Here is a 14,343-nt window from a genome sequence, read left to right as displayed (position 1 = left end):
AAAAAAAAAAAAGAAAAGAAAAGAAAGAAAGAAAAGAAAAGAAAAGAAAAATAGATGGAACTGAATATCCATGTGTTCAGTGAAATAAGTCAGTCCCACAAAAACAAGTATATGTTTTCTTCCATATGTGGTAACTGGGGTTGGGGGAGGGGAGACATGAAATTAAAGGAGTGATGGAGGGTGAATATTATCAAAGTACAACATATGCATGTATGGAAATGTCATAATGAATCCTCCTGTACATTTAGTACATGGTAATAAGAATAAATACCACCTGGAAAAAATTATATTGGTGGAACCAAGTACTGCTGCTGACAAAGTGGTCATTTAAGGGCCGATGTACATAAATACAGGAGGCAGTAAGAAAGTCGTCTGTGGTGCTTTAAACAGAATGGCACCATAGGCTCATAAATTTGAATTATTAGTCACCACAGAGTGAAACTCTTTGAAAGGAATAGGATTAGGAATGTGGCCTTGCTGAAGTAGGGATGGACTTTTTGAAAGAACTGTCACTTGGAGGTGTGCTTTGACTTTTCAAAAGCCCATACCAAGTCCAGTGTTTCTTCCACGACCTGTTGATCAGGATGTAGAACTCTCAGCTACGTTTTTTTTTAAGATTTATTTATTTATTATATGTGAGTACACTGTAGTTGTCTTCGGACACACCAGAAGAGGGAGTCAGATCTTGTTATGGATGGATGTGAGCCACCATGTGGTTGCTGGGATTTGAACTCAGGACCTTCAGAAGAGCAGTTGGGTGCTGAGCCATCTCACCAGCCCTCTCAGCTACTCCTAAAGCACCATGCCTTTCTGTCTGCATGTTGCCACGCTCCCTGCCATGATAATGGACTAAACCTCTGAAACTGTAACCCAGTCCCAATTCAATGCTTTCTTTTATAAGACTTGCCTTGATCATGGCATCTCTTCATGGCAACAGATCTAAGACATAGTCCTTTGTCCTTTCTTCAGCCTTGTAAGCTGTCTCTAGTGCTTTTCTAGGTAAAGCCTAATTGTGATAGCTAGCAACACAGAAATATCATTTGCAGAGTCCCCTCCTTAGCTTCTTAATCACATATATACCCTTTTACTCTAATATGGAAGAGTTTTAGTGAGCTGTTTCACTTCCTTTAATGATATTTATATTTCCTTTATGAGTACTTGTAAGGGCAGAGGGTATCTTAAAAAGTCCAATGAAGATATAGCTCAGTGCAAGGCCAATTGTTTGATCCTCAGCGACATCCCAGAGGCAAAAAAAAAAAAAAAAAAAGGTTAAGTCAGTGAGAATATATTTTCAGCTGCAAGCTAGGAATAGATAACTAACATTGAAGGATTCAGCCCAGTAGTTCACATTCTGGGGTAACTGTGCAAATGTAACTAGGTAAATCTTTGCTGGGTTTTGTATGGTGTTTTGTTCTGCTGAGGATCAAACCTAGGACTTTTATGTTCACTGAAGGGGTATTAGAAATAATTTCTCATCTATGTCCATACCATCTTGAACTTGCCAGATCTAATGTGATCTTGGAAGCTAAGCAAGCCTGGACCAAGTTAGTACTTGGATGGTAGAAATCATTTCTCAGGCCAGTGAGATGACTCAGCAGGTAAAGAAACATGTAACCAAGCCTCAGGGTTCTATCCCTATAACACACTTAGTGGAAGGAAAGAACCAACTCTTGCAAGTTGTCCTCTGACCTCCACGCAAAGGTTATTGGCATGCACATGCTCATATGCATGCACACAAATAAATGGTTCTTTAAATATATAAAAGGAAACAATTTCAATTACTCACAGGTAGAATCTGTTATATAAATGAGAATAATCTAGCATGCTCGAATCTACCACCTTAGGGACACTTACCAAACAAACGGAGGGACTCTTAAACTGATTAATACTCTTACTTCTTGAGGATATTGTATTCATGCAATGCCAAGCACTACCAATCCGTTAGTTTTGGGTAACCAATGAGCATATATTGCTACCAAGGGTGCAGCACATTGGATGGAAGATACAGAGCCACTTGAGGGGCTCTGGGTATACAATTAATGCTCCGCTGTGTCTAGTATCCCCTGTCTTCTGGGAATGTACAGAAAATATAAATGGTTTACTTAAAAATGCATCTTACTTAATGATTCCAACAAAATTTGTTGATGTAAGGGATTCTTTTTTCACCTCTGGTTCCCAGGGTCAGTGCAAGCTTCAAAGGTTGGCATGACTACAGAGACTCAGGCTTATGATACATAAGAAACACAAGCTCCAAGCTACTGTTGTGTCAATGTTTCCCAGAGATGTGAGGCGCTTCCTACACAGAAGGCTACAACTGGGCTTCAGGGGTGGGGGGAATTTGCCTGGGTTAGCTTCCTTTACTCTCAGCAGAAAATAGGAGTATATCCAAGTGCATAAGGCTGACCAGAGTCCCTATCTCTTTTCTGGACAACCATACCTTCACCAAGCTCAGAATTCAGGGGCTGAGCCTATGACCCTAACCATCTTTCTCTGTTAGCTTATAAAGACTATTTATTCCATGCCTGTTAGCTATTTCATATTGTTGCTGTAACATGCCTGCCAGTGACTGATACAGAAAAATGACTCAAAGCAAGGTCATGCTGATCACGTATCCTGTTATGTTATGTATGGGGTTTTTTAATCATAAGAAATCCCACAAAGCTTTACACAGTACCCATCAAATGACTAAAATGGCTTGAGACAGAGCCAACCATCGGCAGCACTTCCTGCACCTACGTATGAGCCCACTGTGTGTGGTTATTTATTTATTTATTTATTTATTTATTTATTTATTTATTTATAGTGGCTACAGCTATACCAGGTGGGACAGACCTCTCAACATATTCAGAATGTTGTCTATTTTGAACTCTTAGAAGATATTGGAAAGCCTAACTAGGAAAAAGTCAGTCAGTGAGCTTAAAATAACAGGTTCCCTATTTCATAACTGGCTGCTCCAAGCTATTGATGCATGACAAAATGTGGGTTTGAGTTGTATTTTTAGAGCTATACCTCACCTGGTTGGGGTGGGGGAAGACATACTGGACTTTCTCAATTATAGCTGACCATATGTATTCTCCCTATTAGCCAAAAGTGCTGGGAATTCCTAGAGAGCCATCTGGGCTTACATTTATCTAAAAGAACTCTAAGGTAAGGGTGGTGGCAGCATCACTAGTTAAAGAGAATCTGGGTGGGGGTGGGGGAGAAAGCACTATCAGCAGGTCATTGCGCCATGAAAATCCCTTCCCCCTCATCAGCAGTTACTAGGGACTTCGGCCTCAAACTGATAGTTTCATCGTAAGTGCCCAAAGCTTTCAGACTTCTCCCTGAGATTTTGAAAATGTTGTATAGAGAAGCCACTTTTCATCAGCCAGCTCATCATCCTCTAGTTCTTTTCATCCTGCTGTAGACACCAGCAGCCACTCCCATCCCTTTCTCGAGTAGTATTAATTTTAGGTGTCAACTTGATTGAAAATGCCAAGAGAACTGAGGAAGCATTGTTTATGGGTGTATCTGTAAGGGTTTTTTTTCCCCCAGAGACTTGTAAATGAATGAAGTTGATAATCTGCCCTCAATATTAGTAGATATTATACAAAAAGCTGGGAACCTAAATTCAAAACAAAAGAGAAGAAATGTTATCTGTCTCCTAAACCTGGGATATGCTCTTTTTCTGCCCTTGGACAACAGGGTTCCATGTTTTGTAGCCTTTAGATACCAGAATACACACTAATAGCTTGCCCTGCACCCCTCATCATCAGTTTCTAGGGACTTTGGACTCAAACTGATATATTTACCATAAGTAATGTACTGACATAAGTACTGACAAAGCTTTCAGACACCTTCAAGTCTAGAGCTTGCAGGAGGCCTGCATCGAGAAACAACTCCTTAGCATCTATAATCATAAAAATTACTGACCCTAATAAACTCTGTCTTATATATCCTTATATATTCCATAGATTTTGTCTTCTGAAACATCCTGCCTCCTCACCCAGGATGGGCCCTGTTTAGTCTCCTCTTTCTGACTATAGAACAATTCCCACCTCTGAGAAATTCACTCTCCAAATAGGTGACAAAAGGAGGAGGCCCCTAAGGCCATTATTACAGTCAAGCACCTGTGGTGAAAATTCCATGGCAAGTTTTGAAATCACTGAGGAATAAAGGGTCCCAAAGAATGACGTATATACATTTGGGAAGAGACTAGTCATAAACCTAAAGAGCTCTCCACATCCCTGCTCATGCCTTTGAAGTGTACTTTATAAACACTCTTCATAACGGTTTGCTCTAGCAGCTCAACATACACATGAACACACATACTCTACCCAAAGGAATTTCTGATCTCATTTGAGAAACAGCTGATTCCATGTTGCCAACCATAGCTTTAAGTCAGTCAGAAAAGTCAGAGCAATTTTTTAAATTTCAGAAAATGATAAATAAGTAAATGTCCTACTCTGTATATAATAACCTTGGGACTTGGTGGGGGAAAATGGAAATCATTTTGCTCCTATAATAGTGATTCCAGTTTTAATGTTTGGCCAGGATGGAATTTTCCAGGTTATTTGTGCAGCAGTTCAATAAATATGTTACTATGTTGGCTTATGTTTCTCTTTCAATTCAAGCATCTAGCTCCTAGAAAACATTTACATGAAATGAATCCAAATAGTTTAGGCCTCAGAAGCAAATCCACTTTGGCTAATTAACAGCTAATTTTCTAAATAAAGTAAGGTGTTTTTTCTTAAATGAGAATCTAATTGTGAAATCCTGTATTCTTAAATCTAGCCAATTACAAGCATCAACATTTTAAGCCTATGCAACTTGAATTTAATTTCTCATCAGAAAAAAAGAATAATTTCTCCACCATCAAAACCTGAAATGAGATGCAAGAATTCGAACCTCAGCTGACAATTATCTCCAGAAGTAAACAAATCCATATGCTGGGACCCTGGAAAGAGTGGGTCTCTTCCATTACTCTTTTCCTTCCCCAACCAGCTACTTCATACAACAACCAATCACTTTCTAATCCTTAATCAATTAGCCGCCTTCTTGGCACTTTACTAGGAACAGCTCCTGTTCTAATGAGATTTTTTTTTCCTCAAATTCCAGAGAGAAAACATTATTGTTCATATTTTCATGCAGAGCAACTAGTCAGGTGTGACTGATTGACTCTTTCAGCCTTCAAGCTAGAACTGCATAAATTGACACACTCAAAAAAAAAAAAAGAAAGAAAGAAAAGAAAAGAAAATTAGCATGTAACATCTGGGTCTCTTTTTCACTCAGAAACACATTGATTAACAATTAGTCTTCTGGCTATAAACAAATAACTTGGAGCGCTGTAGCCTACAGAGACAGAACCTGCCACTCGCTCTTGGGGGACATGCTGTTTTCCCTTAGCATTCAGTCAGCCATAAGAGCTGATCATTATTCATGATGTATCCTTTAAATTGCTGCAAACATTAGCAATCAGGTTCTTATTATAGCCACAGGAAAAAAATCTCTCTTCAGACTATAAGGGTAATCTGTAGGCTGCCTTCAAATGTAGTTTGTGGACAACAAAAGCCTAACAAAAGAAAGAGCTGTATAGTGAAAACAAGCAGCAGAAAGCAGAGAAGTCTTTGAAAAAATGTATGGTTTGTGCATAGATCGCATTTTCACAAGACATGAAGACATTTCTATAAAGTAGACTTCTCAAAATAAATTTCTTTAAACAGATTATAAAACCAAACTGTATTCTTGTTTTTTTTTCCCCACCTGTCCATTAAATAAAAACAAAATGAGTACTCCTACATACAAGGCACTGCATCGGGGCTGGAGACAGGGCAGTGAAATAGTATTATGTTCCCAACCTCAGGAAGGTCAGTCTAGGGAGAGAGAGTCAATTAAACAGGAAAACACAAAGCCTTTGTAACCAAGGCTCTGATGAAATCAAGGGCTGGAGCTTCGGCTTAGCAGAGAAGGAGCTAAACTGCACTGCTGACCGGGCTCCGTGGAGACTCTGTAGTGAGTAGCTGTCAGAACAGAGAGGTTGGAAGAGTGGGCTACGGGGCAAGGAAACAGTAGATGTGAAGGCTTGAAGAAGATAGGGGGCACATTCCACCGTTGGAACTCCAAGACAACCTGACCAGAAGGATCGTGTAAGGAGAAGGCAAGGAAGACATAGGAGGCATTGCATGAGATGAAAAATAGATTGCTGGACATGGATGCATGTACCTATAATCCTAGCATGCTTAAAGCGGAGGCAGGAGGAGTAGCCTACATAGTGAGTTCAAGACCAGCCCAAACTGTATAGGAAGACTTTCTCGAAAAGAAAATAAAAGGAGAGAGATAAAACAATAACAACAACAAAGGGAGGGGCATTTTGTGAGCAGTTCAGGGCTTGACTATAACATCAAGGAAAATAAAAGTTGATTGAATGAAAGTATCTTCCCATTATTTAAATTTTTTTCTTTCCAAGATTTGGTTACCTACAGTCAGTAAAAAGAGTGAATATAGTACAATATTTGGAGAGCACACATTCATGTGCCGTTTAAAAACTATATTGAATTTGCTCTACATTATTATGATTACTGGATTAATTCTCTTTCTTGATAGTGTACCAAATAACTGAGGTAGGAGTTATTTATCTTTTTTAGGCTGCAATCCATTGTGGCAGGCAGTGGGAGAACCTCAAGGCTGTGGCAGCAGGGGCTGGAGGCTGTTTCCTCATATCTAGAAAGACTAAGATGCATAGAAAAGGAATGGTGTCATTCAGCTGAAACTCATTTTTCCTTCATAGTCATCCCAGGATCCCAGCCCCTGAGATGGGGCTCCTCACATTGAGGGTGGGTCTTCTAGCCTCCATTGAAGATACCCTCCCAGGTACATCCAAAGATGAGCCGCAGTAATGCCCTACTCATCGCGTCCAGCCTTTTAACATTAAGATATGACAACACTGTCATCTACAGAGCTCACACCCCACAACTGTGCAATCAAGTGACAAAATGAAATTGTGGGGTTTCAGAGCTAGCTCAGTAGTCAGGAGCACCCCCTACCCCTGCAGAATGTTGCAGGACATTTGTCACAGTGTGAACACTGAGTCAGTGTTGTTTACTGGAAAAACCTGTTCCTAGTTGTTGAGCAGCTCAGCCCTAGCACACCCTTTAATGTTTATTGTAAACAGGATTAAATAAAGTCACCCTTAGGTCAAGAGGTGGAGCAAGCAACCAGTTGACAGGAGTGAACATAGGAAAAAAAAATCATAGAGTAAGAGGAAGTCAGGAGGATGAATAGACACACACACAGGAAGGAGAAGGGATGAGCACTGAGTTTGAGGGGGTTTTGAGGTGACATGGAGAAGGAAAACAGTTTTTTTTTTCTTTTGGGACATCAGCTGTGGAGGAAGGTCAGCTGGGTGCTTTCTCTGCCTCTCTGAGCTGGCAGGCTTTCACCCCAGCATCTGGCTCCTGAATCGTTATTGGCAACATTGAATGATATTTGTTCAAAAAACAACAACAGAGGACCTAAGTTTGGTTCCTAGGACCCTCACAGGCAATTCACAACTGCCTGTAACTCCAGCTTCAGGGGATCCAACACCCTTTGTGATATCTGAAGTTACTGACACTCAGCTGTACATAACGACCCCCCCCACACACACATAATTAAAAGTAAAAATATACCTTTAAAATAAAATGACAAATATCCTCATAATCTCTTAAATTAAAATTTTTGTGGGGCTGGTGAGATGGCTCGGCAGGTAAGGGCACTGACTGCTCTTCCAAAGGTCCTGAGTTCAAATCCCACAACCACATGGTGGCTCACAACCACCCATAATGAGATCTGACGCCCTCTTCTGGTGTGTCTGAAGTCAGCTACAGTGATCTTATGTATAATAATAAATAAATCTTTTAAAAAAGATTTTGGGGCTGGTGAGATGGCTCAGTGGGTAAGAGCACCCGACTGCTCTTCCAAAGGTCCCGAGTTCAAATCCCAGCAACCACATGGTGGCTCTCAACCATCTGTAACGAGATCTGACGCCCTCTTCTGGTGTGTCTGAGGACAGCTACAGTGTACTTACATATAATAAATAAATAAATCTTTAAAAAAAAAGATTTTGTTTGGGGACACTCATAGCTATCTTGGAGTGCATGTAGCACAAAGGCAGAGGAAGGCTATATCTGCTATATACTTATTGTTCTTATCAAGTTGACAATGAAGATTATCCGCCACATTTGTTCATCTCTCCTGATACCTAATTTATGAATTAAACTTTATCATATATACATATGATAGCATTTAGTTTCAGACATGCTTTGGAAGTCTTGGACTGTCTCCAAGATGGGACCACTACATAGTTCTCAACTGTTCTTTTCCACTGGTTACAGAAGTAGCCATTCCTGCTCTAGCCATGGCTTCATGGTGGATAGAGTCAACTTCTGGTTGAGCACAATGACTTGCTCTGACCAGTGAAATGTTAGCAGCAAAAGCCATGAATGAACCTGCTGAGAGGACTGAGTTAGCCAGAGCCAGGCCGATTCCATGACAGGCTGAAAACTGGCAATTTGGGAGAGGAGACCCAAGTTTCTGTTTCCCAGAAATGAGAGGAACCCGTGGTTAGCCAACCACAGCTGGGGGCAGCCAATCGGAGGACACCTTGTCATCTGGCCTAAAGTAACAATAGGTAGCAAGAATGAGTGAGCAACCCCCTGGAAAGTCTCCAGAGCCTAACCAATTGTAGAATTAGTCAGACCCCTAAAGACAGAGCTAAGCATTCAATGTAAAATGGCACACACCCCTCCCTGGAATTCCTCTAACTGACAATAAAAACTGGGCCTGTGAGCCCAGCAGGGGTCTCCATTCCCAAATGGGGAGATCCCTGCACGCAGGAAATTTAGCTAAATAAATGCTCTTTGCTTTTGCATACCATTTGAGTCTGGGGTATCATTCTTCAGTGATTCTTGGACCACGCTGAGAAGTTTGGCACTTCTGAGATTTTTTTTTTTTTTAGATTTATATATTTATTATATGTAAGTACACTGTAGCTGTCTTCAGACACTCCAGAAGAGGGCGTCAGATCTTGTTACGGATGGTTGTGAGCCACCATGTGGTTGCTGGGATTTGAACTCAGGCCCTTCGGAAGAGCAGTCAGGTGCTCTTACCCACTGAGCCATCTCACCAGCCCCTGAGATCTTCTATAACAAGGATATACTTCAAGTAGTTGTTGTCCCTTCAGTGTAGGCCCAAGACTAAAGTGTAATATACTAGATTTAAACCTAACCAGGAGCTTTGGGTCTTATACCATTGAACAGAAGAACCCTGGGATTTTATGCTATCGATCCAAGCCTCAGTGAACCAAACTGCCATCTACCTACTGACCTGGAAAGGCAAAAGTTAAATATTTATTTTTGCATACCACAGAGAACAGACTGAATCTAAGAAGCCCAGCTGGAGGAGATGCAGGCACCAAACTGAAGCTGGCTTTGTCCATCTACAGAGAAATAATGGAGAATGCGTATTGTAAAGGATGAAGAACAAAAACAAAACCCTGATTCCGTTTAGCATTCTTCTGATTCAGAATCTATGTGGGATTGTTTTTAAAAATAAAATCCATTTTCCTCTAAAAGTAAAATAAACAAAATGTTTAGGACACTACAGCTCAACAGTTCCTTTAACAGGCCAGTCCAGCTTCATTTATTTTCATGTATTCATTCTACCACAATCAAAATAAGATTAAAAACAAAACAAAACAAAACAAAACAAAACAAAACCCGGCTGTCAGTTATGGGAATCGTAACTAAAGCAGTCCGGACTGGAGAAAGACTGAAGGGGGAATCTGAACCAAAGGGCAGACCTTGAAGAATTCACCCTGGTCTACATATAGCTCCTAATTGCTACAAATCTATTAACTGCATTGCAGAGATCAGAGACCGAATGATCACTGTCAGGATGCTTCTTCTTCTTTTTTTTTAAAAGATTTTATTTATGTATTATATGTAAGTACACTGTAGCTGTCTTCAGACACTCCAGAAGAGATCTTGTATACGGATGGTTGTGAGCCACCATGTGGTTGCTGGGATTTGAACTCTGGACCTTTGGAAGAGCAGTCGGGTGCTCTTACCCACTGAGCCATCTCTCCAGCCCGCCAGTATGCTTCTTGATTGATCTTCAATAAAATGCTACTAGAATGAATACCTTTTAATTCATATCTGCATTTACAGTTACATTACATAGTACATTTTTTTTTCTTCATGCAAGCCATAGGGGATAGTTAACTACCAGAAGGTAACTTAAGGTTTGTGAAATTCAAGCAAAGAAAGAGGACATTAATATTAAAATGGACTTCGATACTCTTAACCTGACTTCAGGGCATGGCGTGTCAGGGCTTTGGGGGATTCACAGGGAACCTCTACAGGACAGTGCACAGAAAGGCACTGTACACACGGAACTAGCTCCAACACTGGTTGCTTGTGACTGATACTTGGATTTCCATGAAGCTTCTGGGGCAATCAAGGCCGTGGGGAGAAGGGAGCGGTTTTGATATGGAACTCCAGGAAAGGTAAAAGCAGTCTGTGAAACCCCAGCAAGTCATGTGATGTGGCTGGCTGTATCACTACACTACACCATGCTCCCAACTTGATTGTGAGATTGTAAGTCTAGGACAAAGGATTAAAGAGAAGTTCACGAGTATTTAAGCAGTCCTTGGCTTTCTAGAAATCAACAAAACAATCAATCACATTTACAACCCTTAGTTCAACTCAGCACTCTCAAAGTCCACAGCACTGAATGGAAACAATATTACCACAAGTCATCATTTGTGTTTGTGGAGTGTGTGTTGAGAGCTGTTCTTGAATTCTTATGTTTGGGGACAGTGGTAAGAGGACAATGTGTTTTTCCTTAGGTGCCTTACACATTTGTTTGAGGGCACCTTAGTCCCACTGGGCAAGAATAGGACCACTACCACAATTTTGAGCCAAATTTGAACCAAGCTTTTATTAAATACTGGCCAAAATGATGGACTTAAGCCAGGTCAATTCTGGGGTTCCCAGAAAATGGCCACAAACTATGTTGGCCAGGTGCTTATAAAAGCAAACCCACAAGGCTGTGTACTTCCTGCCTTCATCCAATGAAGGGCAAGCATACATCCTGATGTAGTTCCTGCCTACATACCTCCCATCTATGTGTGATCAAGTACATCCCGTGCAGTAGGGTCAACCAAACTTGTTTAGGAAAATAAGAACACATAGCTTGTTACTTTATATGAACAACAGCCTCCAGAAATCTCAGGAAGTACCTGTCCTTGGACGAGGGGTTTGAGGTTAGAGGCATTTTGGTTTTATAGATCCCTTAGCACAGTTATTAAAACTTAAAACATAACTTTGGTTCTCATAGGCTCTGTCTGCATGCTACCTCATCATGGCTGGGCTATAGGCACATGCCACTGTGCCTGGCTTTTTCTGTGGACTCTGGGCATCTGAACCCGGGTCCTCATACTGGCAAAGCAAGAACTCTACCAACCGAGCTTTCTCCTGAGCCACAGATCACCATTTGGGCAAACTTAACCCATGAATTTATTGCTATCTGGGTTAGCAGAACACAGGAGCATTTTGGGATGGGGAAAGTTACTTTAGATCATATAGCACAATGAGGATCATAGTCCCTTGCAAGTTTCTCAATCCTAAACAGAAGTGGAAGCATTTTTCTGTTTAGTAAAAAAAAAAAAAAAAAAAAACTACAGGCAACTAAGGAATTCTGAGAGCTTGGAGAAATCATCTTCCCCAGTGTGGTGGTTTAAATAAAAATGCCCCCCATAGGCCATTTTGACAGTATTAGGAGGTGTGGCCTTGTTGGAGTAGGTTTGGGTTTTTTGGAAGAAGTGTGTCGCTAAGGGGTGGGCTTTGAAATCGCATGTGCTCAAGCCAAGCCAGTGGCTTAGTTTCTTCCTGCTGCTTGTGGATCCAGATGTAAAAGTCTTGGCTACCTCTCCAGTAATATGTCTGCCTGCATGCCACCATGCTTCCCACCATGATGATAGCAGACTAAACCTTGGAACTATAAACCAGACCCAAAGTAAAGGTTTTCTTTTATAAGAGGTGTTGTAGTCATGGTGTCTCTTCATAGCAATAAAATCCTAAGACTCCCAGGAAAGAATCTCCCAATTGATTATACAATATCAAATGATCACCTCTGAAATAAAAATACAAGTAACATTATATGGACTGAGAAGATTGTAGTTATATACTTAGAAATATATATATGTGTGTACAGTTATAGAATATTACATTTTATATAAATAAAGAAAAGGGGGGCCATACATTTGATAATAAGGACTGGAGGGAGGAAAGGGAAGAAGGAAATGATGTAATTATATTTTAATTTCAACTAATAAAATATTTATAATGTTTTGGGTTTGTTTATTAGTATTTCTATCACAATTAGTACATGGCTTCTCACTTGCTTTTCTTTTTTCTTTTTGACCTTTGTGTTCTCTTCAAGACATCTGGTAAAGCCAGGCGTTGGTGGCACATGCCTTTAATCCCAGCACTTGGGAGGCAGAGGCAGGTGAATTTCTGAGTTCGAGGCTAGCCTGGTCTACAGAGTGAGTTCCAGGACAGCCAGGGCTACACAGAGAAACCCTGTCTCAAAAAACCAGAAAAAAAAGACAGCTGGTTTATGGGGTCTGTATCGACACGAAGCTATACAGATAATGGCTGAAGGTCAGTCCTTAATCTAGACTGGCTCCAATGTTGGAAGAGCACAGCAAAAAGAAATGTGAAGTCTGGGAACTTCAAAAGTCAGAGGTAATCATTCTTGTTTGTTTTTACCCCACCAAACAAATGGTTAATCAAAAGCATACTCTCGACCCCTCAGACAGAAGTTATTCTTGGAGAAATTGGCCCCCAAATTCAGACAGTGTACTCTCCACACCAAAAGTTCATGGACTTTGCTTAATACTACATCACACCCATGTCTCTCGACAACTCCACTTTGGTTTTAGTGTGTCCCTCAAGAGAAGTCTTGCATTTGCTTTTGTCATGAGTCCTTCAAATGTCCCAACCTGGGGCCATTTTTAAACCAATTTCTTAGCTCAGAGCTACTGGATCACATAAGTAACATAAATTCAGACTACAAAAATACCTGAAAAATGATGTCAAAGTATTAATTTTAATGAGTATAGTTTGTTTTGGTTTTTGTTTTTGTTTTTGTTTTTATTTTGTTTGTTTTTTGTTTTTCGAGACAGGGTTTCTCTGTATAGCCCTGGCTATCCTGGAACTCACTTTGTAGACCAGGCTGGCCTTGAACTCAGAAATCCGCCTGCCTCGGCCTCCCAAGTGCATGAATATAGTTTTTTAAATCTCTAGTAAAATTTCAAAAAAAAGCAGGAATGAATGGCTTGTCTTCCTACTCAGATATAGCCTTTCCAGAGGCTCACACTTACACAAAGCTCTTAGTTCTAATGTACTATTCAATCTGTGTTCAGAGACCTATCTCCTGATTAACAAAGAGATTTTCGGCCCCCGGGCGCCCCCCGCCACTGCCCTCGCTGCGGAGCTGCACAGAGCGGAGCCACTAGCTGACAAGAGCCAGTGGCCCAGAGCCAGCCAGCGGGCGTCCTGGAGGCGGCGGCGCAGGGAGGGGCCCGAGCGTGCACGTGGCCTGGGCGGCTGCCAAGGCGGACAGCGGCCCCGCGGGAGGCGCCGCATTAGCTGCCCCAGCCCCCCGGCCGGGCAGTGACAACACAGGGCCCAGAGTCTACTTCCAGAGTCCCCCTGGGGCCGCAGGCGAAGGCGGGGGGGGGGGGCGGGGGTCTCAGATGACGATGGCCCAGTGAGATGGCTAGGGAAGGTCACCGCTAGTATGCGGGAAGTATGACCGCAAGGAGTCACAGAAGCGTCTCAACCTGGAGAGTGGATTTTAGAACAGCTCCCGCGACTCTAAGGCTACCGGGAGGAGGAGATCGCAGAGCTCTGGATAGATATGGATGAGCTTTTGGACGTGGAAAGTGGTGGTACCCGGGCTGCTAGAGTCAAGGAGCTGTTAGTTGACTGTTACAAACCCACTGAGGCCTTCATCTCTGACCCGCTGGACAAGATCCGGGCATGCAGAAGCTGAGCACACCTCAAAAGAAGTAAGGGTCCTGACTCAGGTGACAGTGGCTCCAACAGGACAATCGCTCTCCCCCAACCTCGTAGCAACAGCAAAACCAGGGGACCCTGCAGCCAGGCCTGGTGCCATTAGCAGGGATCCCCGTGCCCCTGCCTAGGGGTCATTTCCCTTGCCCTCAGTTTTCCACTTTTGGGTTTTTTTTTAATTGTTATTAAACTGATGGGACTTTAAAACAAAACAAAACAAACAAACAAAAAACAAAAACAAAACAAA

The 14,343-nt window shown here is 41.7% G+C and overlaps 1 pseudogene; it reads left to right on the top strand.

Moving 5' to 3' along the window:
• Window positions 1-3,229: 3,229 nt before the first annotated feature.
• Window positions 3,230-14,096, top strand: LOC110314525 (annotated as a pseudogene).
• Window positions 14,097-14,343: the final 247 nt, after the last annotated feature.

The sequence above is a fragment of the Mus pahari genome, chromosome X, assembly GCF_900095145.1.
Source record: "Mus pahari chromosome X, PAHARI_EIJ_v1.1, whole genome shotgun sequence".
In the NCBI taxonomy this organism is placed as follows: Eukaryota; Metazoa; Chordata; class Mammalia; order Rodentia; family Muridae; genus Mus; species Mus pahari.
Note: the sequence above shows the minus strand (reverse complement) of the source record. Positions and strands in the feature narration are given on the sequence as shown.